The sequence below is a fragment of the Halichoeres trimaculatus genome, unplaced genomic scaffold (genome assembly GCF_033239565.1).
Source record: "Halichoeres trimaculatus isolate MK-OKI-2021-1 unplaced genomic scaffold, fHalTri1.1 fHalTri1_scaffold_1, whole genome shotgun sequence".
NCBI lineage: Eukaryota > Metazoa > Chordata > Actinopteri > Labriformes > Labridae > Halichoeres > Halichoeres trimaculatus.
In genome coordinates this window covers 33,003,450-33,029,637 of record NW_027437179.1, presented here as the reverse complement: position 1 = coordinate 33,029,637, position 26,188 = coordinate 33,003,450, and the positions used below count along the sequence as shown (strand labels likewise).

The 26,188-nt window shown below is 40.7% G+C and overlaps 1 protein-coding gene across 1 annotated transcript in view; it reads right to left on the bottom strand.

The window, feature by feature from the left end:
* tafa3a (TAFA chemokine like family member 3a) overlaps positions 1-25,982 on the bottom strand; it is a 138,480-nt gene extending 112,498 nt beyond the window's left edge. The window contains exon 1 of the mRNA XM_074671618.1: positions 25,595-25,982. The gene's annotated coding sequence lies outside the window, so the exon portion shown is untranslated. The remainder of the gene's footprint in view (positions 1-25,594) is intronic.
* Positions 25,983-26,188: the final 206 nt, after the last annotated feature.

Sequence of the window (26,188 nt, the reverse complement as noted above, 5' to 3'; positions counted from 1 at the left end):
AAATCTTTATTAAGATCAAATGCTGCTTTTCCTACATTTTATGTTTTTTAGCACCAGGTTTCCAGCTTTATTATACAACCGTTTGTTTGTCCAGCTGTACTAACCTAAAGGTGGACACTGACACAGAGCATAAACTAATAAGTTTTGGGCAGTGTAGACCCTGTAAGCCACACCATTTGAGCTATGAACCAGCTGGAATATCTGGAATATTTTTTTTTCCAAAAGCATCTCCTGTTGATCCAAAAAACTCTCCTGTGGACTGGATTACGACGACAAGAGTTAAAGGCCGTTGACTGCAGAAACTGGCTAAGGGGACATTTACTTGACAACAGTTTTGGGGTGAAACGCAAAAGTTTTGTTGCGTTTCAGACTCATGTTTACACCAAAACGGTGTTTCAGCCGAGCTAAAACGCAAACTTTTGAAAACGACCTCCAGAGTGGGATTTTTCTGAAACGCTGCCGACATTGTTGCCGCTCAACTCTACTTCCGTGGCGATCTCCCAAAAGCGGCCTCTGGACAAGACAGTTATAGCACCACCTACCAGCCTGGCATGCTTGCTAAAGCATTTTTGGTCCGTCAGCGTTTCTGTGTAAACGCAGATTTTTTTTCACTGCATTTTAGCGTTTTCAGATGAAACGTTGTCGTGTTAACAGGGCCTGAATTTCACAGTTTTTAGACTTCATAATTTAACAAGCTACCATAGGTGCACCATTTAAGTTTTGGACACAAGGTCCAACTTTTCCTTCAATACATCTCACCTAGAGCGACACCAAATCCCAAGAGGATTCAATCAACCCCAGTTGTTCAAGAAAGAAACATAAAATTGGCCAAAAATTAGCCTGTTCTTGCCAAAAATGATAAATGGTTGACTTCTTGTTAGTTCTTTAATATAGGTCCAGGAGACTTTTTGTAGATCTTGAAATGATATGTAAGCCAACTGATTTTTTTTTTTTTTTAATGATACATGATTCATGCTGCTGGGGCTGAATTTTTAAAATTTAGTAGGGGGCGCCAGTGATCTTTTCAAATAGAGTATCATTCAAGCTTTGAAATGTTAAGGCCAAAACTGTGTCTGAATTTGGTTTGAAAAATATAAAAAAATAATCTATGACCTATTATAATGCCCTTTTGAATCCGTATGGTAAAGAATTAAGAGATTATCTCTAAAAGCAGATCTCTGACCTGTGTAAAGTGATGTGTAACTGGCCACACAAGCTATCTAGCCTGAGGTTGTTTTCTCCAACATTTTCTTTTGTTGAACTGTTTTCCATTCTACTCAGCTCACTCTGACTCTGTTTGCTTGGCAGGGGAGGCTGGCTGTGGTTCAGGAGTCACACATGAGGGTTGCGTGGGCTCCTTTAATGAACTCCTGCTTCACAGTGATGAATGGGTGTGTCTGAGCTCAGTCCGCTCCACCCCTTCACAGAGATCAACTACCACAGTGCTCACACAGCACAGGAGCGTGCCTCCCACACTCATGCACACACATTAATATTCACGTTTCGCATATTCATCCTGCGCACGAATAATGAATACAGACAACATGTATCTGTGCATGTGAAACAATACACATGATGAATGCAACAAGATGTTCTTGAAGAAAATTCTCAAACTGTGAATCCTGGAAGATGAAAAACAGAAAGATAAAAGGGCTTAGAAAGATCAGGCTGAACCGCATGAAGATTCACAAGACAAATACTTCGGAAGAGTCAACAGATAGTGCTGTAAATAAAAACAAAGTACATATAATCTAGCTGGTATTTTTGTCTGTGCTTCAGGTTTAATTAAAAAAAAAGAAATAAAAAAAGTTGAGAAAATGTCAAATCAAGGCTTCATTAAACGCTTCTTAAACTTTTGGGAGCTGTCATCTTGGTCATAAAAATAGTTCATTGGAGATAAAAATCCAACTCACCACAATCTTAAAATTGATAGCAAAAGTGTGAATCCCCAAAATTTGGTTCAATTTGAATTCATTTTTGCATTAAGAGGTTTGTTGTGGTCATGTAACTGCTCATGATTTTCTCATCTGTTGAACCTATTTTTCATCAGTGGTGCTGTTTTTTTTAAAAATTCAGTCTTTAAATGTGAAACTTAAAGTGTTATCATGAGGAGAAGGAAATGAAACTAGAGCCACAAAGGTAAAACTGATGTAGAAACTGAAGTGTCCCTTTGGAAAATAAATCCATGATGATATCTCAAAGGCCCTCCACAGAGATGACTGTACCGCAGCCTCGGTATTTGGAGAATGTGCTTAAAGTGATGTATAGCTGGTGTCTGAAGAGCTGACTGTGTTAACCTTTATTCATCCACAGTAGACTTGATGAGCACGTCATCTCTTGTTTTGCTTTTCACATACACAAAAACACCATAAAGAAAGGATGAGCCAGAAACATCCAGCCTCTCCTCCCTCCAGTCCTTTAGCTTTTCTTTCCTTTTTCTCTGAACAGATGGAAGTGACAGCTCCTATAACATATCACAGTTCATTAGCAGTGAGCCAGAACCGCTTCATTTTCTTCTTTCTTGGCTTTTCAGTGAGGATTTATCCTCGTCGTCACAGCCGTCAGGATGATGTTCTGTCAGATTCATAGAAACACGCTCTTTGGAGAAGACTTGCTCCGTCTGAAGCCAAGTCTCTTCTATGAGGGGAGATTCCTCTTAAAACCCTTGGTGTAATGCAAATGCCTGAGTCTGTGTCCAACTGTGGTCCCATCGGTGCCTGTGCAGCCTCCAGGGGGAGATCTTCCATATCTTAATACAGAATCACTGTCTGTCAAGTCTCACACCGTTAAGTCTGCAGAGGCTTCACAAACTATCGGATCCCTCGCCTCCTCACTCTCTACATCTCTCCGTCACTTCTTGCAGAGCTCATTTACAGATAATGGGCCGAATGGGGGGGGAAGTGCCCTTTTTTAATTATCCCCAGGATTATGAGCTTTGAGTTGTTCCCAAATGCTAATACATAGATGGCAGCTGTGCATCTTTGCATAAGGAGGAGTATATTACCCTTCCATTTGGCCTCTGTTGCTGATGGCTTACAGCTGATCTCTGCACACCTCATTTGACGGGAAAATAAGAGTGAGAGCGGCTCAGCATGAGGAACGTAATGAGATTCTGAGATTCGACTAGGGAGTGAAACGGCACACGACGTAACGGCAGAAAATGAAAAATGGAATCAATCAGGATGTTTGGATTGTTAAAAGATACTAATGAGGATGATTTCATGGTCGAGCGTCTGAACCATGAATCTAAAATAGCGATCAGCGAAAATCATTCAAAGAGTTTAATTGACAGTATTTAAGGGGCAGATGGGGAGGCTCCTTTATGGTATTGTTTTCTTGAGACAATGTTTTAGCTTACTTCCTGATTGTTTTTGGCAATTATCCAAATTTTTCCAATTTTTGCTGCTGCGGCTTAATTGGACCCATTAGTAGCTGTAAGCAGCTTAAATGCATAAGCGAAATACTCAAGCTCGTACAAAAACAAGGTTATAGAAGCCACCTTCTTGCTTGTTTGCAACTAAATGTACTTAACAAACATACTGTGTGGCAGTCACACCCGAGGGCACCTAAATCTACAGATAGACCACAACGCATATGAAGTCCTGTTTCTAAAAATAACACAGAAGTTGATATAATGACTGAAGCATTTTCCCATTTAGACCAGCTGCAGTATTTACATGTTTTTACCTTTGAGGCCAGATGCAGCATGTAGGACATTTTCAAGGCATGAATTCACATGGAGGGAGTGGAAAGTTTGTGCTAATATTTATTTCTTTTAATACCTGGCTTTTTGGCAGCTAAGAAGAATGACAACTTCTGCAATGACCAACATGTCACATCCTGTCTGAAAAGGGATGAACATGTGGCATCTGGCCCTTAAGGTATAAATGCTGTGTCTAAATGTGGTAAAACATTTTTTTTTATTTTAATATTTGATTTCTTCAGAAAGTTGCAGACATGTCCACTCCAGTGGTCTAAATGCACCTTAGTATTCAACATAAAACAGCATGAAAATGATGTAAAAATGAATTTAATTGTTGTTGTTGTTGTTTCCTACGGTAATTTCATTAATCAATACTTCATTTCATGCTTTGCAAAAAAAGTGTAAAATATTATCACACATTTTAACTTTGTATATTTTATCGTTGCTAAGCTTTTTAACCCCCTGATGCAGGTCTGTAACTTTCTAAAAAAAAAAATCACATTTGAGAGAAAAAAAAACATTAAATCCACTTTCTTTCATTTCTAAAAGTGCTTCAGGTAAAAGTCTTGACACAGGCTGATATCCGGTTCCACCACAGAGACCACTGCAATTAGGAGAAAATGATTTTTAAATGGCTGTCCACTGCAGTGGCCACTGTGCGCCAGAGGGTTTAAGTACTTCAATCAAAAGCATATGAATATAAAAGTGATCTTCAGTCTGATTTGAAAACATCAGGTCCTGATTTTTCCTGGACTGCACTGCTATTGAAACAGAATGACGCTGGATGCGGGTTTGGCCTTGTGGTTCATTCTTGCACCCTATGCCATGTGTAGAGGCTGCAGCCCCAAAGCAGGTGGCCCAGGTTTGACTCCAACCTGCCTGTTATTCTCTGCTGTCTCCCAGTTCCCTGCATTCTCCACTGTCCTGTCCTCTAAGAATAAAGGCACAAAAGCCCAAAAATAAAATCTTCCAGAAAGTAAAAAGCATCAAAGCTTAAGGGAGAAAAAAGCAGATCTTAAGTCATATTTTTAACCCAGAGTAGCAAGAGAAAGCAGCAGAGCTACAAAGTAAGAGAAGGAGTACAGTGGAAAAGAGTCTTCCTCCTGCCTGCCGTGTGTCTCTCTGCTCTGCCCCCTGTCACACTGCTAACTCTACTCATTTCTGTTAAAGTTTTAGTGCTCTTAACACACAATAAAGAGGAACTCACCATGTTCATGTCTGATGCAGAGAGACTGAGAGCAGATGAAAGAGAAAGCAATATCACCTGCTTCATGTTTTCACTCTGCAAGCTGCGATTCATAACTCCACAGCATGGCGCAATTAGGGATGGGTACTGAATTCTGTCAAAAGTGGTGAGTATTGATTCATGTAAAATCAAAAGGTACCAGGTTTAGGTACCTAAATGCATCCTTGTACCTGTGAGGGAGTGGAAGAGTAGGTGATTTTCCATACTGGACATGAACACAGCATTGCAAGGTTATATAATGAAGAACATGTTAAATAAAAAAAAATGAAGAATATTTCAATTAAAATATATATTTTTATTATCCAAATTGATATTTTTTACCATATAAACACAAAAAAGTACCAAAAGTTGGTACCATTGAGTACCGGAACCGATTGCTATGTACTGGGCATCAGTACCCTATCGTTTCAAATGCGAAAGGTACCCATCCCTAGGCACAATGACACAAGAAAACATCCAAAATGTAAAAACTATTAAAATGAAAAACATACAAACACTTTCCCTTAATTATTAACTTAAATTCAGAAGAAATATTTGATTTTGGTTAGACTGCTTTTAAATATAGCTTTATTAATTTGGCCCTGCAGACTGAGGGGCTATTTACATGACATCGGTTTTCGGGTAAAACACAAAAGTATTGTTGCATTTTCGCTTCACATTTACACGGCATTTAGCTGACCTAAAACACAAACTTTTGGAAATAGCCTCCAGAGTGGAATTTTCCTGAAACGCTGCCAACACCGTTGCCGTGTAAACAGTAAGCCGTGCTCTGTTTCGCTGAAGCGCATACAACAATACAAGACTACTGTTGTTACGATTCTTGTGGACGAGCATGTTGTGCTTCTGTTGCTTAATCTGCTGAATCTGCTGACTGTCTTCCAACAAAATGTGCATCTGTAGCTTCACTTCTCCAATACATTAAATGATAGGCTCAACTCTACGTCACATCTACCAAAAGCGGCTTCTGAACAAGACAGTTATAGCGCCAATACAGGCCTGGCATGCTTACTACAGTGTTTAAAGTCTCTCAGCATTTCAGTGTAAACGCAGTTTTTTTTTTTTTTTCACAGGGTTCTAGTGTTTTCGAATGAAACATTGTGTAAACGGGGCCATAAATCAACAGGAAGTTGGGTGTTAGTCTATTTTTATACCTGGCTTCAAATCACAAGTGGCCAAATTAACCTGTTTTTGGTGCCCCTGAGTTCACTTTAGTCAGCCTTGGGTTGAAACAGGTAGTAATATTGCTTAATTTATTCTTTTTTAACAGTTTTGAGGCTCTTATTTCTTATATTGGAAAGAACTCTCTTGCAAACACAAGCCTAGAAATCTTCAGTACTAGAAACTATGGTGAGCAGAGAGGAATAAGAAGAAGTCTGCTCAACATGAACGACATCATCCCTCCGCCCACTCGCTCATGGTGGATGTTCCACACTATTACCTGGTCTATTCACACATCACCTCAAACCAACTTCAGTCAACTTTTTACCAGAGGGCTGTCGAAAAAAAATTTGCATAACGGTGGGTGAACAGATTTAGCCTTCTGCAATCACCCAGACAGTTTTAAGAGTGTAGTGTGAGTGAAAGAGGAGCTTATGAGAGACACAAGACACTAAACACCCACTCTTCAAGAATCTTCTTCTAATTTTCAGGCTTTTCTGAGCTTATATTCCTTCCACATACACCGTGGAATATCACAATATGTGTCAGCAAATCAATAACATTTACAAACCTCATTAATTACAGCTGCTTTGCAGAGCTATACAGGATTTAAAATCACCCACATCTTCCACACACACAGTCCCCAAACAACACAGAAGAGACTTATTTATTTTCTTCTCTTTAATTCTGTATTTTCTTCTTGGCTCGCTTAGCTGCTACTTTGTCAGCGAGTGTGGGAGACAAAATAATTGCCTCTATATTTCCTGAATTGATTTCTTGCACAGTTCTAATACAGTGGTCAGGCCAGCACTCAGGCATCCGTGACAGGCCCCTGTACTGCAGGCTTTGTATTTCTGGAGAAAAAAAAACACTCAAGAAGCTGACTTTTTTTGGTTTCTACAGCTTGTTATCAAGGTCGAGCATTAGCAATCCAAACTGAAATCCCTCTGAGCAAAGCCATTCAGTCAAACAGACTTACATTCTCATCCAGTTAGAGTCAGTTAAAACAGATCTGGTGATAATAATAGGAGAAAAATTCTGAATGAAAATTAACAGCATGTGCTTCACACTGGAGGGTCAGCCTCAGGGAGACTAAATAGCATTAAAAGCTTTTATGCTAAACAAAAAGCTGAGTTCACAGCCTCTCTGCTCTCTTTTTAATCAGCCTCTCAGAGTGTTGGACTAGTGCGGGGCAGTGTTGTGCACTCAGTCAGGTGCTGACATGTGAACAGAAAGCAGAAAGAGCTGTGCACCTCCAAGCTGCAGGGAACTCTGTGTACCCTATGTGCAGGTACAGAGTGGAAAAAATACATTTACCATTTTTATGAGTATCGAATTCAACACTGCATCCAATATACACCATGTAGAGTCAGAAGTATGTAACTATTGCATGGCTTTATTGAGTAATCTTCCTGATATGTCAACAAAATTAAGCACAGTTGGTTCATAATTCTCTTCATCGTTACTGTACTTCCCTTATTTATCTTAAGAGTAATCACTACTTATTTCTTCTTGATCCTCTAAATCAAAGGGTTGTACTTGTGTTTTTTTCTTAGTGGCTGCTGCTTTATGTTTTTTGTCAACCTCCTGAGACTCAATACCCTCTGGGGAGAATAACATTTTGGTTTTCCAGTAGCAAAGTACTCTACTGTGATATGTGGAGACTAAAACCATGTCACTAAATGAGGACATAGTTCTTCCTGTTGAGAGACAAGGTTTGGGTTTACCACTTATCAGGTCCAACTGATCCCAAATAGGTATGGAAAATTAAAAATTCACAGCTAACAAAAATTTGGATTTCAGAAGGTTAAGTTGGTTATCTGAAGTGGGGTTTTTGTGTGTGTATTTTGTCTTGTATTGTTTTGTTCTTAACATGTGATGCTCCCAGAAACCAGTCCAAACATTTCAAAGGGGTTTATCATGATAAATAAATCTGGGTATCTCAAAAGCCCAGCTCACACTTAAGGATTTTTGCGCTGATTTGACCCTAAATTGGTAGCAAAAATCTGCTGCGAAATCTGGTCCAGGACCAAGTTCAGCCCAAATGTAAGGCCCAGATTTCCTTCTAGTGTGAGTAGGTGACTTATTAATCTTAAGCCCCACGATTGGCTCACAGACAGGTTTAATTTTCAAATGTTTTTGACTTATCAGGATTATTGTGCCATTATTTTTTGCTGAGGATCACAATAGCCAATCAGAGAGAGCCGCCCACCAGTGACCAGATGTGACCATGGGTATTAAAACTGATGGCTAATGTTAAATTGAACTTCTCACCTCCAGCTCTCTTTAAAAAATGGACAGCTCATGTTGTCCGCATTTCCCCAACCACCTCTTCATCCAGATGTGTCCTTTTCCTTTTCTCGCTGCAAATAATGTTTACAGCTAGCACCACAACACTGGTCTGCTTTTTTTGTGCTTTTATTTACATTTGCTTTCTTGTGAGATGACATTAGATCATGTGGTGTGTCACTCTCTCTAGTATGGTAATCTTGATTAAATCCTGTACTGTGTGTTGGTCATTGTTTTAACATTGTGTAGTGTGTTTGTTCAAGATTCAAGTGCAAGCCAGGCTGACTCATTCATTATCTAAGACTGGATGCGACATGCGGGTCATTTTAGGCAGGGTCATCTATCTTAGGTGTCAAAAAGCCGGTCATTAAAAGAAAAATCAGCTACAAAAATTTTCCACACCCTGCATGTCTATTATTTGGAGATTCAAAGTACATTGCACTGGTCACGTCTTGAAAATAGGATTGTCACTTTAATGCGTTCATTGGATTAATTACACACCATAAAAAAATGGGTTATGAAAATCAATGCAAGATTAACTCATTGGCTGCCAGCCACTTCCAGAGCATCTTGAACAATGAATATGTAAACAACAAAACTTCCTAAGAAGATTGGACTCTCTTCTTTTATGCACAATAAAAATGCACAAATTTTAAAGACTTTCCTTGATGTGGTCTAACTAGAAGAAACAAGAAAAGATGGTAAATACTGTTTATAATGATATTCAGGAGGCGCTACAAGAGCTGTAAGTACAAATATTAAATAACTTGAGGAGTTAAACAAAGAAACACTGAGGCTGACAAACAAAGACATGTATCAACAACACCAGAAACTCAACAGCAGCTACAGCCCAAACACACAAATATCAAAACTAAAGAAGCTGCTAAATATTTGAATTCTGCCTCAATCACACAGCCCACGTCTTTTTTTAAAGCAACAAATCTGTATGACATCAAACACTGCAAGCATCTTTTTTGTCCTGCACCATCTTTGATAAGTACAGCTTGAATCTCATGTCATGTCTTTCTGGTGCACTGAATGAGAGATGTGTAATGGAAAAACAAAAGCTGCATGTGATGTATTTTATTAGCCTCCTGTAGTGAGGAGAAAAAAAATCTGTTATTTTACACGAGCACAGCTTACAGCGAGCTAAACTTTGCACCACTGTGTTTGAAGGAGCTTGGAACATTGTTAAGTGTTGTATTGCTTCCATTAAAAGTGTTGGCAGCCAGTTTGAGCGTGTATTATTGTTGTACTTTGTGCTACCGAAGCTGTGGTTATTTTTTGGAAAACAGAAAAGCAGAAAAGGTTTTGCTTGTTCATATTTTTTGGCACTTGTTGCAAGTCTATATATCAGCTTGTTTTACAGAGCCACTTGGTTTCCTACCAGAAGTAGGATGCAGCATTTTCTTCTGGCACGTTGCAGCTCTAAAATGATAAAGATGAGCTGTCAAATAGATCATTTGCTCCTCTTCTGCAGACAGAAACTCTCTTTAATTGGCAGAAATGAGAGCCAGTCTAACTTGTATGATTCTTAATTACTAAACTTGTGTTCCTGCTGGACTGTGTTCAGAATACTAACCCTTGAACCTCTCCTTCTGCTGCACTCTGCTTTTAAATTGAGAAACAGCAGAGGAGGAACCATGTAACACCCACACGCTGAGCTAGATAAAGGAGAATGGAGCCTTAAAGAACAAAAACAGGGCAGAAGTTCAGAGATGGAAGGACAAGAGGAGAGAGAAACGAGATGTCCACTTACACAAGTCTCGACTCCTGTGGTCCTGTCATGAGCTGACTTTTCTTGCAGATCTAACCCCTTGTCTAACATAGTTCCCCTTTATGGAGCCGCTGGGGTGAAGCAACTTTTTGAACCTTTTAAAACAACTTTCAGGGGGAAAAAAACTCTCACTCCCTCCGTCTGAGAGAGGGAGTGAGAAGACATGCAGGATTGGCAGGGACAGCAAGCAGACAGAGAGAGTGCATTAGACCTCCGGCGTCAACTGAAGCATCGGCTAATGAGCAGCCGGAGAATGTGTCCATCCAGACGCAGTCTGCACACTCAGGGTGCCGCAGGAGGCCGTGTCACGGCCACAGACAGCTCTGGGACATGAATAATTGAGACTCCGGTTTTAAATGTTTAAATGAATTAAGGGACCGGGGGAAGAGGTGTTAAGGGATGAACAAAAGGGAGGGAGGGAATGGCAGCAGAATTATCTCCATTATGTTTCTAATCAGGAGACAGAGAGGTGTTCAGTGTCCCTTGTAAAACCTGCTCAGTCAAAGAGTGAGTGGGGTGACATTTTAAGTGCATGTTAAGTGCCTCATAATACAAACTCTGGCAGTTCTGAAAACATAATTCTGTATGCAAAAGCGGCAGAAAAAGTCAGATTTGACACAAGGCAAACATATGCATTTCTCCGTATCACCCTTCAGTCTCAGCTCATTTTCTGAGTATCAGCATCAGACTTTTCTGCCCTTGTACGGTGCGCCTGCATTCATGTGGAAAGGAGCTAATAAGAAATAACGGATCTAGACAGGAATGCAGAAGTGCAAGAGATATTGTTGCTGTACATACGCATCAACAACATACATATGAAACATATCATAACAAAACATCTAGACAGATCACATTGTAATGTATCATATCTTAATGTACCGTATGGTGTCAGAGAGTTTAATTACTTGTCATACCTTAACATGTCGATCCTGAGGTTTTATGTCATGAGGTATCATATCACATAGTTTCATACTGTAACATTTCAATTGCTATGCATCATATCTTTAAGTTTTATATTGTTACCACAACTGTATAATTAATGGATGTAGTCTCCTCAATGTCACCCGTTTGTTTCTGATACAGATTTTGAAGCAAAACGGCTATGGCAGCCATATTGGAAGTGGCAAAGGCTTCAAGTACAGCAAGAGGGTGCCAGTCAGTCACGTGACCTGAGCTGTGCCTCTGATTGGGCGAGCATACAATCCTAATATGCTCTGAACTGCCCAGTTAGAAAAACTTCAACCCACGTACAGTGTGTACTGATAGTGACATAAGTGATTCAGACAGGAGATGTTTTTTGAACCAGGCTGTAAATAGGTTAATTTCTGCTTTGAATACAGCTTTTTTTTTTTTTTTTTGGCTTGGTGTGTGCGACTTCCAGTACTTTCAGAGCCAGCCTCAAGCGGACACTCAAGAAACAGCAGATTTAAGCACTTCTGCATTGTCTTATATTCTTAGACCAGAGGCTGCTGCTTTATCGTTACATTTCAGAACATAACATAACATAACATAATGTAGCCTATTACTAGGCACCGTGTACAGACGTGAATATCCTAGAGTTTCAAATCCCAAAATATAACATATCATAACCAAACTATATCATAACAAGTCATAAAGTTTGAGTTTGCAGAATTTCAGATAATTATGTGTCCTATCTTCATTCATTCATTCATTCATTTTCTGAACCTCTTATCCTGTTCAGGGTCGCGGGTGGCTGGAGCCTATCCCAGCTGTCATTGGGCGAGAGGCGGGGCATGTCATATCCTAGAGTTTGACCATGTAACTAATGGTTTCAAATTGTAACATATCATTACATACTATATCGCTACAAATCCTATTGTGACATATTGTATCGTGTCACATCCTATTGTGTAGTATCGCATCATATCTTACTATATCAGGTAGTTACATATTGTCATCCTTGTCTCTGACCATGCAATTTCCAAGTCTGTGAATAATTTCTGGTATGATTGAATAAACCAATAACTTGTGCTTTATAAGTCAGTAACAGATGACAACAGGACAAATTTAAGGTAATCTGTATCTGTCTGATATTAATTCTCCTCCATCACCACAATCATTCATAAGCTCTTCTGTCAGCAAAATCTTAATCAATGCATCATCCAAAAAAAGACATATGTACGAGCATTCTATTGACTAACTCGTACGACTGCAGATTAAATGACTTGTCAGGAAGGGATAAAACTTTTCACTTAATCAGTGGCTTACTACCAGAAGCCATTAGCGGGAGCTTGCAGACTTGACTTTGATGGGGAAGATGAGTTTCTAACTCTCTCATCTCTATAATGACCCATCAAAGCGGCAGCCATTAATAAAAATGGTTTTGGTCCAGATGCTCTTCATCCATTTTCTGAGAGGTAAGTGATCAAACAGTCTCCCAGATGAACCAAAGAGCAGCTACAACTTGGCAAAAATGTTATTCTTTGAGTTATTTTTCTGATAAATGATAGTAGGAAAATGAAAAGATAAATGAAGCGCCTTGAAAGAGATATTCTAACAGACTGAAAAGGTTGAATATATGACATGGAAGCTCAGAAATTTAGCCCCAAAAATCAGCTTTATTTGTAACATACACTGTCTGGACCAGGCCTGAATAGTGCCTATTTGGCCTTTGTATCTGCACATGGAAGCACAATTATTACTTCCCTTGGCATGTAATGTTTAACATATGACATGAAACAATTCATGCTGCCAGTTTTTTGATGCAAATTGCAAAAACAAATCACGCCTCTTTCTTGTTTTTCGATGGAATCCTGCATTATTAGTCTGTCTCTCTTTCGGGTGTGTGAGTATCACGCCTCTGAAAAGTAAATATTCACGCAATGCTCCTGCTGCCACAGATATCCCAGCATGCTGCTCAAAGCAGACTCTCAATAAGGAGGGGCGGGGATCAAGTGCATGTTTTCCCACCATCAGTGACACCTCCTCCTGGTGCTCGTTAATGCTGCAGCCACATAAATAGCAGAGTAACAGGAAATAACGGGTATTATATTTGTTGTTTCCAACACTGAGTGTGCAGCCATCGCCTGAACGCATGTGGTATATCCACAGATTGCAGGGAATTTATTGCATGAAGGATGAAAAAATAAGAGAAAATTAATGCTTGTTATCGTATCTTACAGTATTCTGCAAATACAATCAGACTATGAAATGACTCCCAGGCCGAAAACATCCTGTTTGTCTCAAATAGCCGATATGTCAGTGCAATATCCCAACAGTGCTAAACAAACCTGCTTCTGCTTGATATTGCATTAAAATGTACAAAGGCAGAGTGTGTGACTCTGCAGCAGCTGATATTTGTAGCAGCCAGTTGTCAGCAGGTTGCAGAGAGTAAACAAAGCCCTACTGACTGGCAGCCATTCCTCTCCACAGAATCCAGCAAAGACGGCTCAAATTGGATGCAAAAACATGACACTAGATTTCAGATTTTCCTCGCAGATGGGCGCACAGCACACATTCCCTGTGATGTGTCTCCAGTACTTGAAACTGGGGAGTAAACAATGATCAAATTGACACAGTCCCGTCGAGGCTGCACGCACGCTGGTTGTTCTGGGCTCGCACGGGTTTCAGAGACAGAACAGACAGACAGGAGGCGCAAAAAAGATGAGATAAGACGCTTGTATCAGGCTCCTTCGATGTGGGTGGCTTCCTCTGAGCTGCCAGTGCACCACTGCTTCTCCTCCGTCTTTCATTTTCTCCTTCTCACCCTCCCTCACGCCAAAGTCCAAAGCCCAAGAGAAATTAGTCACTCTGCACTGCGTGTTGTCTGTGTGTGTGTGATCATGTGTGTTTGAAGGAAAGACATAGTGCAAGCAGGACGAAAGGGAACAGGGAGGCAGAGAGAACAAAATTGTTTTCCATCCCAAGACTTATAATTCTGCCTTTTATCAGAAAATTGATGCTGGTCTGAAAAAGGGACATCAATCTGAGCATCAGAAATGTGCTGCAGTAACAGGAAAATCCTTGCTGTGCTGAACAGATAGTGTAGAGGTACTGGGACTGAAAATGATAAGGGAATCTACAAGAGGCTCAAAGCTTAGGAAATGTTCACATGGACTCATACAGGGTGTGAGCCAGAGAGCTCGGCTGTGAAGGGAGCCCTTTACAACATGAAATGTCCCTTCACTGCAAATCCTGTGCACCTAATTGTCCCTCATAAAATCAATGGCGAGATCAATGCTGTAAGCAGGCTGTCATGTATTGTATTTGGTGAGTTAAACTGGAGTTATGATTCTGCTGAGATGCATTTGTGACACTGCTTGTTGGCAATCCTGGTCAACCTATGCAGAAAAACAAGGATGTTACCTATCAAAGCATTCCCATTAATGGTATGAAGAAGTGTACGTAGCCTCACTGACATTAGCATTTACTCTGTGAACCGCCTTTCTGACAGCATAACCACATTGTGTGGATAAACCTATATGTGAATGGACAATTGGAGTAGGGTGGGGACAAAAGGTCATCAAACAGTTATCAAATCTATGCTTAGAGGCTAATTCATCGGCTTGCACAAAAGCTCATATCTGCTCTGTCTGTTGGATGGGGGGCTTTATTTGTGGTCTCTGAGTTTGAAAAAGGTCAAATCTTCTGCAACACCATGTCTGCCTGAACAGCCAGGTCAGAGTTCATGGAACTTTGGCGTCAAATTTGAGGAACACATATCACAGTTCTGCTCTAGCTAAAGCCAGGAAGTAGGGCTGAACAATTTATCGTTTTCAGATCAAAATCGCAATTTTAGACAATGCAATTTTGAGATCGCCAAAGCAGCAATTTTTTGCAGCGCTCCTGACTGACTCAGGATCTGTTGTGTCAAGTATTATACACATTCTGTTTTACAAATTTGTAGACAATCTATATGTTAAAAGTGCTGGTAAGCAGGTCAACAACACAAAGCCTCTGTTTAGGAGTAGAAGTTGATGAAAACAGATTATTTATCATCACTATTGATGATTAAAAAATCGTGAATTGCAATATCTGCCAGAAAAATTAGATCTTTTCCTAAAATTGTTCAGCCCTACATGTGAATATCCCAAAGCTTGATTTGAAGAAAATCGTGAATCGAATTGAAATCACAATATCTGCCAGAAAAATCGCAATTCAATCTTTTCTTAAAATCGTTCAGCCCTACCAGGAAGTTACTCATACTCTGTGAAAACAAACATAGAAGAAAGCTGCTATGAAGGTAGTCAGTGTTGGATAGTAGGGCGTTGGATCTTGGAAGTACTTGGAATGACATTTTCAGGCTTCTTCTGATGTAAAACAAATCTCTGCTTAGTTGTAAGCACTAAAAGCACCAAATATGTCGTTGTCTCCCGCCCCATGTTTCCGCAGCCGATGCCGTCTCCTCCAGCCTGGAGTGGTCACATATGGAATGACATACTGATGTTTTACAATGACCCAATGACATGGCCCGGACTTGGCTCTTAGCCCATGAAACCAAACCATTTCTTAGAAAGAACGTGATTTGAACCAACTAAGCACTAGCACTAGCACAGAACAAGCACAGGAAAGGTGGTAGGAAAGGTGCCGCAGGTTGGATTGGAACGTGGGCTGTTCACTTGAGAGCAAGCCTCATAAGGTATGTGGCCCTAACCTGCTGGGGTGTAACAGCACCCTACCAGGTGACAATTCTGTACTTTGGTATTTAAGTTCAGGGCTGTATCATAACTTTCATGACTTTTGTTAGGAACAATAAGCAATGTGTGATGTTAAAAATGAGATGCCAAATGCAGAAATACCAAAAACGGTAATTCTAGTTCATTTAAGACTTGTTAAAAACCCAGGAAACTCCGCTTACCCTTATTCGAACACCATCTTTAGAGCAAAATTTAACAAACGTACAGCCTACAAAACCAACAAAAAGCACCGCTATTATTTGTACCAACTTTTTTTTAAGTTATTTTGTTTTACCCCACTCATTTTTCAGTTAAGATAACCCTTTGTCTGTCCCAGGTCAGGAAAATTTAGTGTTATAGCAGCAAAGTGCATTGTACAAACATTACAGCAGGAATACATAAAATAAAATAATATCATAATAGTAGCTTAAGAAAAAGTATATACAGAAGCAAGGTATTCAAGTTTTAAGTTTTGATTGATAAATTGATAAGGGGGTAGTTGATAGGACCAACAGGTAGACATACTGTAGTTTGAGCCAGGAGGCAGGAGGCTTAAAGCAGTCTTTGCTTTTTGCTAGGTCAACCAAAAGTTAGGTTGAGTCAGCATTTGCTTTGTGGAGGCAGCTACTGTGAGGCCTCAAAAATCTCAGCTGCAGAAACCAATGGGTGACATCACTGATACAGCATCCATGTTGAGGTTTTTTCTATACACCGGGAAGCATGTTAAATGTATAGATGGTATAGATGAAAAATTAACAGCTTCAGAGCAAGGTTTGGGGAAACCTAGGACTTAAAGCAAAAGTTGTTAGATCACCATTGGCCTGAAGCATATTTAGGGGTTAAACCCAGATATCAGGTCGAGCTGCTTCCATGACTGCTGAGCTAATGCAGATGAAAAGAGGCTTGAGACTGAGAATGAAGCCAGCTCAAGATAATGACTTTCAAACAGTTAAGTTAACCAACTCACACGGTCTCAGGTAACTAAAGTAGAGAGCAGACAACAATTGCATAACTCTAACCTCAGTCAGACCTTGATCTGTTAGCAGACATCGCTCTATGCTAGCTTCAGTTTCCTGTACAGTATAATAGTGAAATGTTAGATACTTTTTCTTTGCATTGAGAGAAAACTTCCTATATTCAAGAGCACACTGAGCCTGTACAAACAAAACATCACTTTGCTTTATTAGTTAGTCACAATAACATGTGACTGATCAATCAAACCAGGGTAGACAGTTATAATATCCTGTATGTATTTATAGAGCTGGTGTAATATCCTCATGAGTGATAGAGGCGGCCTGTTGGAGCGGATGAAAGAGAAGCTTGAACTGCTGCTACCCTTGAGCTAATTCTATCATGGTGGAGAGATAACGCCAGATTTCTGCTTCTCATTCTCATCTTGTACATTAGATCAAGGCTCAGGCGTTGGCTTCTGCACAATACACTTAATGACAGGGGTTCATTTCCTTTTGAAGATAGCAGACTGCTTTGAAGAGTCCTCAGCTCTTCATTTGCTGGAATCAGATGATGAAGAAACCCGACCGGCCGGCCGTTGTTTCGTGACGAGGGGCGGGAAGGGACTGAAGACTGGTTGGTGAAAACAGGCCACAAACCACAGGGGGTAATTGTCCGAGTCAAAGAAAGAAACAAAAAAAATTCTTCAAGAACAAATTGAGAGAACTCTGACATTTGCCGCCAATTTAATCACGTCCGATTGGTTTAATTATAATCACAACAGAATCGCCATTCTTCTGTTTTCTCAACAAAGAAATGACAAGCATAGAAAATAACAGACTCATTTTTAAAACCCTATAATTGTAATTTTCTGCTCAAATTGCAGTCTAATTATTACAGGCATGAGGTGGAGCTTGACAACAACACAAGAAACGAGTGAGAGAGGAAAAAAACATACTGCATCGGACCCTCAGGCAACACATGAGAGAAAGAGGGAAACTGAGAGAAAGAGGAGGTCTGCCAACGAAAAATGAAGGCTCCCTTAACAAACATCAGCCAGGTTTTAGAAGTGGGCTTCTAAAAATCTGCAATTCCCCAACCTTTTCACAGGGCCAACAGTTAAGGGCTTGGAGAATTGAGTTCCTAGCTACTGTGCAGGGGAAGGAGCTGATGGGAATTCAGCTGAATGGCATAGTATTGGGAGTGAAAGCTGCCAAATACAGACCACATCAAGGACAGAGAACAGAAAAAGGGAGGAAAAAGAACTGAAAGTAAAAGAGAGAAAAGTAGAGTTGGTGGAAAAGCCTCATGCCCAAAACCAGCTCTGTGGGCAGGTGGATTTCTAAGCTCTGTTCGGCTCTTCTCCACTCAAACCCTATTGTCCACAGCATCAGAGCACTTGAAAAGTCAGCTGGAAGAGCTACGGAGCTGAGTCACACAGCTCTGTTACTGTACTCAGAATATCTCCAGGACAAACAGAACCATGTGGGCTCTGAAAACGGAAGTTTGCTCACATGACATCATCCCTACACACAAGTTTTAGATGGAAATCTTGGTACTTTCAACTCCAAACCTTCCTGTATAAGTCTCCCCACTTGTATTTTATGTAGGTCAGAGTATTCAATTTGGCTCTGATTTGTGAGCTGCATTTTCCGACAGGAACAGCAAGGAAGGCATCTCAGACTGTCAACACTCATCTGTCAGTCATTTACGTTTCTGCAGTGTGAATCTGCACTTCTTCTTCCACTGAGACACAGAAAAACAAAGCCTCTGCCCCAACATGTCCACTACAACAGCAAGTCATGTCCCGAAAGAATACCTCCACACCCCACGCTGGTGAACACAGCTAGCAGAGTCTCCTTTGAGACTACTTTAACTACAGCATCTCAGACGGTGAACCCATTGACTAAACAAAACCTTTTTGTGCAGAAGATGCTACAAAACAGTGTCATACAAGGGAGGACATACTTCAACCCTATTAAGCACTCAATGGCAGACATTCAGACCTCTCTAAGGAGTACAATAACACCACAGGTTAGCACTTCAGCTAGCCCACTCTTGTGATGTTGATGAGCCATTTATTGTGTTTTTCATGATACGTGACGTCAGTGTATCGGCAGCATGTCAGCATCAAACCCATCCTGCTTTATAAATAACATGACAAGCCTATTAACACACAAGTTTACAAGGAAAAATGTATTAAGCCGCAGTTATTTGGGGGACTCACATGGTTATACAGCTAAATATCATTGAGCTGTGCGCTAACATCATTTTCTGCAGAGGCTCCGTGAGAGTGCTGCCAGTAAACAAGGTCCACTTCCAGGTTAAAACTTTGCAAACACAATAGAGGAGAAGGGATGGAAAAAATTGATGTGCCAATAATTGTTTTGTCCTGACCTGTGTGACACAAGCATCTATATGTAGGGGCAAAATATCAATTAGTGCTGCACGATTTGGGGAAAAGGTGCGATTTGCGATTAGGTGGACAATATTGCGATTGTGCTTGCGATTTAATAAAAAAAGTTGTGTCATGATGAGTCTACAGACTTGCTAGGTTATCATGGAGAAAAATCTGAATTGCATGTGCTGACATTGCGATTGCGATTGTGATAATCGTGCAGCCCTAATATCAATGCTTTAATTAGTTATAAATTTACAAACCTAAGAGATAGTTTAGTTTCCATGGAAACAAACCAAAGGGTAGCAAAGTGCACTTTGTCTTTTAGGAGCATTTTTTTATTATTCAGTTAATGAATAATGTGGGAGGGACAGAAGGCAGGTAAAAAAACATCATAAAGAGGTTCTGTAATACAAACTAACTTTCTTCTGTCGATTCTTTTTTTTTTTTTTTTTGGTTTTGTTTTGCTTTTTTAATATCTAAATGTCAACCCTCCTCCTTTATCTGGGCTGGGGACCAGCAGAAGTGACCATAATGAGACACACACTTGCATGATTTCATCTGCTGTGAGTGAGGGCTGTCTCTGTGTTTTTGATAGGGAAGGGGGTCACGTTAGCACACGCTGCCCATCGAGGAGATCAAAACACGCTTAAACCTCAGATTCTCCAAACTCCAGGAAAGGCGTAAGAGTTGGTGTATTTAAAAGAACTTGCCAGGGGGGCCTGATAAGTTATTATATGTAGCAACAAAGCCTCTAAGTTTGCAACACTCAGTCAAAGTTTTATCCTCCACTTTCTTACCGCTGTCATCAGAGTTCACACAGAATCTTAAGTGCTCCCAGACAGCAGAACGACACAACACCACAGGTACACCCTCTAACTCTGTCTTCTCTGTCAGTCATGTAAACAACACACACGCCTCCCAACATCTGTCCTGCTGTATCCTTCACCTCGCGTTGCACATGCGCACACTCGGAGCGGCATACATGCTCCAAACTTAGCTGTAAAATGAAAAAAAAAAACTTAAAAACAAACCGAACAAAGTACACGCACTGCAAACCAAGTGAGCAAAACCAAACAGTTTGGATTTTTTTCATAATCCATTTCGTCCCCAGTAAACTACAGAGAAAAGTTAAACCTTAGTTTGTATTAGGTTCCTAGATAAACATTGATTCATTACCTTAAAAGCCAAATACTTCTTCACATCAGCCACCCAGCACTGTTTACGACGACAAACCAGTGAAGGCCCTGACAGCTCTTTCTGTTTCGTATTCCACACATATATAGAGGAGAAATTCTGCTTACAAATACCCATAAAAAATTCAGGAGTTTAAGGAAAGGGTTGACTCTAGTCTTGGTTCGATGCCTTTAGATGCATGACATGAGCTGTTAACTCCCGTTGTTACAACAGAGTCATCTGAACTTTACATGATGGAGCCCTGCAGGCTGGGTTCAGTCATGTACACTGAAGTGAGCAGAAGGAAAACTGATATAATTCAATAACATCACAACACACAGACGCAGCATAAACAGAAGATGGAGAGCAGCAGAATTGTGAACATCAAGCATGACATGCAAGAAACACAAAAAACAACACAAGCTACATAAACACTCAGTGAAAACACACTTTTAAGACAATTTCTGCACTTCAGCTGTGAACACACACCCTCTCCCTCTCCCTCCTCCTCACACACTCATACACACCCACAACCAAACAAGCACAGAGCAAATCAGCATGAATAAATAAGAGATGGAGTTGTGCTTCCCAGCCTAATCTCGGAGGAAAAAAACTGCTTGCCGCATCGGCAAGGATCAACCCCAGAAAAGTGAGAGGGACACTGCTGGTTCCAGGAAACCAATTTGTTTGTTTATTGTCTTGGTGTTTTGTCGGCGGTTACAGTTCATTGCAGCCAGCCCATCTTGGGCATGCTCCTTTAAATGGCATCTATAAAACATGGGATGTACTCTCCTCCACCTCCTCCGCCTCTGTACATGAAGGAGCTGCACACGAGCGTAACAGTGCTGCGGATCATTCGCTATGGTTGAGTTTTGAATTCCCCTCTAAACACTCCATGGATTCACCTCAGCAGCTCCAGTAGGCGCTTTGAGAGGTGGAACAAACTGTGCTCTCTAAACACATTAGCCTATGAGCGGCAAATCCAGAGGTGCTGAAATCGGGTGTAATCATGTAGATAGATGGCTGACTTTTTATTGTTTGGCTAAGCCCAATCTGCAAGGCTGGTGGTGAATACAGAGTCTCTGAAATGATGCAATATCCTGGATTTTATGGTTAACTCGTCATGCTGCAGTGATGTGTTCCTTGTGACAAGACCCTGAGCTGTCACGCGTACTGTACATGCATCCCAAGCAGGTTAGTCCTTCCATTTCTATAGGAAAACTGAGGACATGCCAGCCCTACATAAGAAGATTTGGCAGTGATGCAGTCTCCACAGGAAATCCTAATAATAAAACTACAACAGGGCCCTGCCTACACTCATATACATAGAAAGCAAAATCCTAAAGTGTATTGTTTTGTCTCATGCCTGCAAACACACGCCAGACTCTCATATCATGCCCTATTGATCTGACAGAGCGAGCGGGAAGCTGGCGGAGAACACAAATACTGCCTGGGGTGGCTCCTTAAAACTAGAGACAAGCCTCTTATCCACGGTGTTCTCTTCCTCTGGAAATCACCTGGTGGCTCATGCATATCAAGTACTTTCCCTGAGCCTCAGCCTGAGCGTCTGCCTTCCTCAGGCTCTGCTGTTTGTTGCAACATCTGGTGTAATGGTTGATTTGGAAACACACAAGTGAAATTGTGGGATAATCTGTTGAACCTCAGCTGGGATTTTGGTTGAGGATGCAGGAGATTTGTGGACACTAAAAGGACAGCAATGTCCACCATTTTGTTTTGTTTTGTTTTCCACTTGTTGGTGTCCTTTCTGTGCTCATTCAACAGCTTAATCTGTGGGAACTATGACGAAGCAGCCCTTGGACTCCTGGCTTTCATGACAGGTCACGACTTAGGGAGGCAGTTTGGGGCACCTTGGCTTATTTCAAAGTAACATAACGTGTTGGTCATGAGATGCAACAACATCTATGTAATCCACCACTGTCTCTCCCCATTTCCTGTCACTGCCAATCTTGCCTCATCAAACTAAGTCATTAAAATGTCTTCCAAGTTAGATCTAAAAACAAAAAAACAAAAAACAATCCTGCCAAGACTACCAAATCCAGTTGTGGAAAAGAACTTAGAATTACCATAACCTAGATGACTTCGATTTACAGAGGATAAATTCTCTTACAGATGTTAAATACTAGACATTTCCTTAATTTTGGGGGATCGGTGATCAACCCATCCTTACATATGAAACTGATCTTTGATACCTCTGGGAAGGTTTGACAGCCAGCCATTGTCGCTTTTTGCTCTGAGACCTAAAACTCACTTTCATTGTGTCAAAGGTATTGTTCAATGTTTTTCAATAAATTAAGATTGTAACATTGAAGGTATATGCTGTCAGTTAAAAAAATTAAAATCTGTATCGGCCCAAATCTGTATCGGTGATCAGTGATCAGCCAGAAAATTATAATCAGTGCACCCCTCTTAAATACTTGATTTTACTTCATCAAAGCTACTTCATTCAACTAAAAATATGAACTGCTTTTCTTTGAAACATACTTGTAGCACCATACATGGAGGATTTCTTTCTTTCACACAAGCGATGGCAGCATATAAACCTTCAAAGCTAAATTCATTAATGGCTCTAAAAAATAGACCTTAAAATGTCAGATTTTCTTTTATTCTGGTTATTTGGGGGGATTTTACCTTTGTTGGATAAGATAGACAAACAAAGACAGGAAACTCATGGATCAGAGAGTGGTGAAAATAGATGATAGGGCAAATAGTCCAGTCCAGGAGTCAACCAGTGACCACTGTAGGGCCTTAACCCCCAGGCGACCAACGCCATGCCACAAAGTCAACATTTGAAATATCCTAAAACTGCACAGTTTCACAGTCAAATGTGTTTTATATTTATGAGAATGATGTCTGAGTGTATTTCCTTTTATGAAATTTTCAATGACTCAAAATTTGCTGAGTTTAAATGGTTAAAAAAAAAAAATTAAAAAAAAATAACTGCAAGCAGCTTGTTGAAGCAAAGCTTGTAAACTTGTTTCTTTTGTTGTACACAAGCCCTGCCCATAACTAATCAAACAGCCAATCATAGTTTAGGATTTCAATCTGGCAATAAAGTTTCAAGGAAGGGCCATGCTATTCCTTGTTACCCCTTTGACCAAAGTCTATGATTGAATTTGTAAGTCTAAGTGGTCTAACTGGTGGTAATGTGTCAAAACTATGAATAATTTGCTCTAAATCCAACTGTTCTGAGGCACATTACTGTGACAATGGCAAACATCTGTGAGGAGCTAGTAGTGTTGTGTGAGTCAAAGCTAGAAAAATATCAGCCACCAGATGTTTTTCCACCATTATTTTCAATCACTCTGGTACTGCTGGTTATCTGTTGTCCTGCTTCAGTTTTCCTTCCCACCAACTCTACTTCTTTATTTGAAATATCTTCACAAAAAGTTGTATATATTTTACAGCAAATTTTACCTCAGGACCCTGAATGCAAAACTGACTGTAAAGTTTTACCTCTCTGGTCATATGTTAGGCTTGGAGCTTCAAATATAACTTTAAAGGTTTGAGTAAGACTGTGTTGGCATGCCACAGAGCAGTGAGGAAGGTCATGGTTGCAAGATTTTAACAGGAACACACTCAAGTTTATTAAAAGCCTTTAGCTCCATAAAATATTCACTCTTTTTTTACAACAAGCACTGCAGAGAGCACAAATCTTTGCCAAGTTTCCTGCCTTACTGTCAAATACACTGGAACTGTCACCAGGATCCCATCTTCAGTAATCCCAGGGTGGCCTTTGCTCTGCCTGTCAGCAATACGGACCAATAACATTGCACAATAAAACCCTCCAGAACAACAGCGGGCCGCAGGCGGCTTCAAGGGCTACTGACGGCGATCTATAAAACAATATAATGGGTTGCCTGTCAGTGAGTGTGAAAGGGAAGATGTACGCCTCCTCTGACTCTCTGAGGGGACTTCAATTAATCACAGCAGAATTGTATCACCCTGCCATAGGAGTGTAAGGTTATTACCATCCCCATATTCTGCAGGATGAAATGCGATGATAGCACTAATTGAGGGAGGAGGAAAAAAACAGCTGACCGCACAAGGCTTGACAGGGGGATGAAGGGCAGATGAAAGAACGGGGAGACAGACTGGGATGAAGAAAAAAAGAAAAGAGGAGAAGGAGAAATATTCACAGTTGTGTGTAAGCATAATCATAAATATCTCTAGTGTGTGTCTGTGTGTGTGTGCATGTCTGTGTGTGCAGACAGCAAACACAAGAGCCATTTTCATTAGGGACTCCATCCGTGTCTTCTCAGCGTAATCCAACAAGATAACAGCATTGTACTTTTCTTAAGTCACAAACAAGCCGCTTATAACTAGGGCTGCCTCTCCCTCTCTGTCTCCTCTTTCGTCTTCTTTTTCTTTTTCTTTTTCATCTTATTTTAGAGTTGAGGGGGATCAGGCTGATGGAGGACACGGCCCACGCTGTGATTCAGCTCCAGGTTCCAATTTCAGAGCAGATTTGACTCGGGTGTTGGAGCCATGTTTATGTTTAGATGTGAATTAAGTTTGGATTTAGAAATTTTATGCACTATTTTTTGAGGAGAGGGGAATTTAGGTGCAAGTGACTCCTCCTGAATGTCTGATACAACAGATTCTGTTGCATCATTTCCACAGACAGACAGATAGATAGATAGATAGATAGATAGATAGATAGATAGATAGATAGATAGATAGATAGATAGATAGATAGATAGATAGATAAAATGTATTCACAAGACAATAAGTGCTCAGTGTGATAGAGGTTTTGCATTCTTGTCTGAATCCATAGAGGCATATCTCTGCACTCAAACACATCACTCATTCCTTTGTATGCAGGTTACCAAAACTTTCTTCTATCTGCTCAAAGAAACCATCTCAGTTTTTGCCTTTGTGCACACAGTATAAGTAGTCACATCTCTCCTGGGGGAACACTCGTTATTTCTGGTCTAATTTGAGCTTTCATTGTTTCATGTAGCTCCACATATCTGTGAGTGTAGTCAGCATGAAGCTGAGCAGCCCGCAGCTACACCTGCACGCCACTTAAAGCCATTAGTTTCCAGTAGCTTGCTGATGTCTCACAAGTTAATAACTATTTATCACGCTAGAAACAATCGATGATCTGATCGATGAGGTTAGTTTATTCATACGTTTGGCTACTTGGGTGTTTCGCGGCTGCACGTGAGATGTCGAGCTTTGGAAACTTCCCGCGTGCCAAGAATGTATGAGTTCAATGAATGAAGCATGTCACACTTACCTGTCGGTGTGCTGTCAATTAATCCCCCAGAAACGTCCCTTTCATTTATTCTCCATTGCCAACCACCAAAACCAGAATTGCCATTTCCTTTCCGCTTCCAGACGCCCTCGACAACACATAACCTTAATGTGCTGGTTTAATATCAAAGCTCTCCACGCGAGAAATCCCCAACAAGTCTTAACTGAGGCTGTTTTTCTACTTCGTGGACTTGAAAGTCTATAAAAGTTGCTGCTGGTCCTCCGCCTCTGACTCACAACTTCCCCTCCACCAGTGCGCCTCAGCAGCTTCACAACACGACGGACATCCACGCATCGTTTCTGCTTTTACGCATCATATTTTGGTTACAATCCTCCTCTTCCAGGTGGCTTCGAAGCAGTCAGGGAAATGGATTTGAGGTGTCCGCCGGATGAGGAGGCAGCCGGATTCATCCCGGTGTGTGTGGAGGCTGAAGGTGAGGTTAGGCTGATGTTTCAGCGCCACCCAGTGGAGGTCTGTGGTAGAAGCTGATGGTGGCGGCAGGGAAGAGTGCGGGCATTAATCTGAGACAGGATCATAAAATGGTAACAGGAGGGTTCTGACAGGGGAGGATCTGGG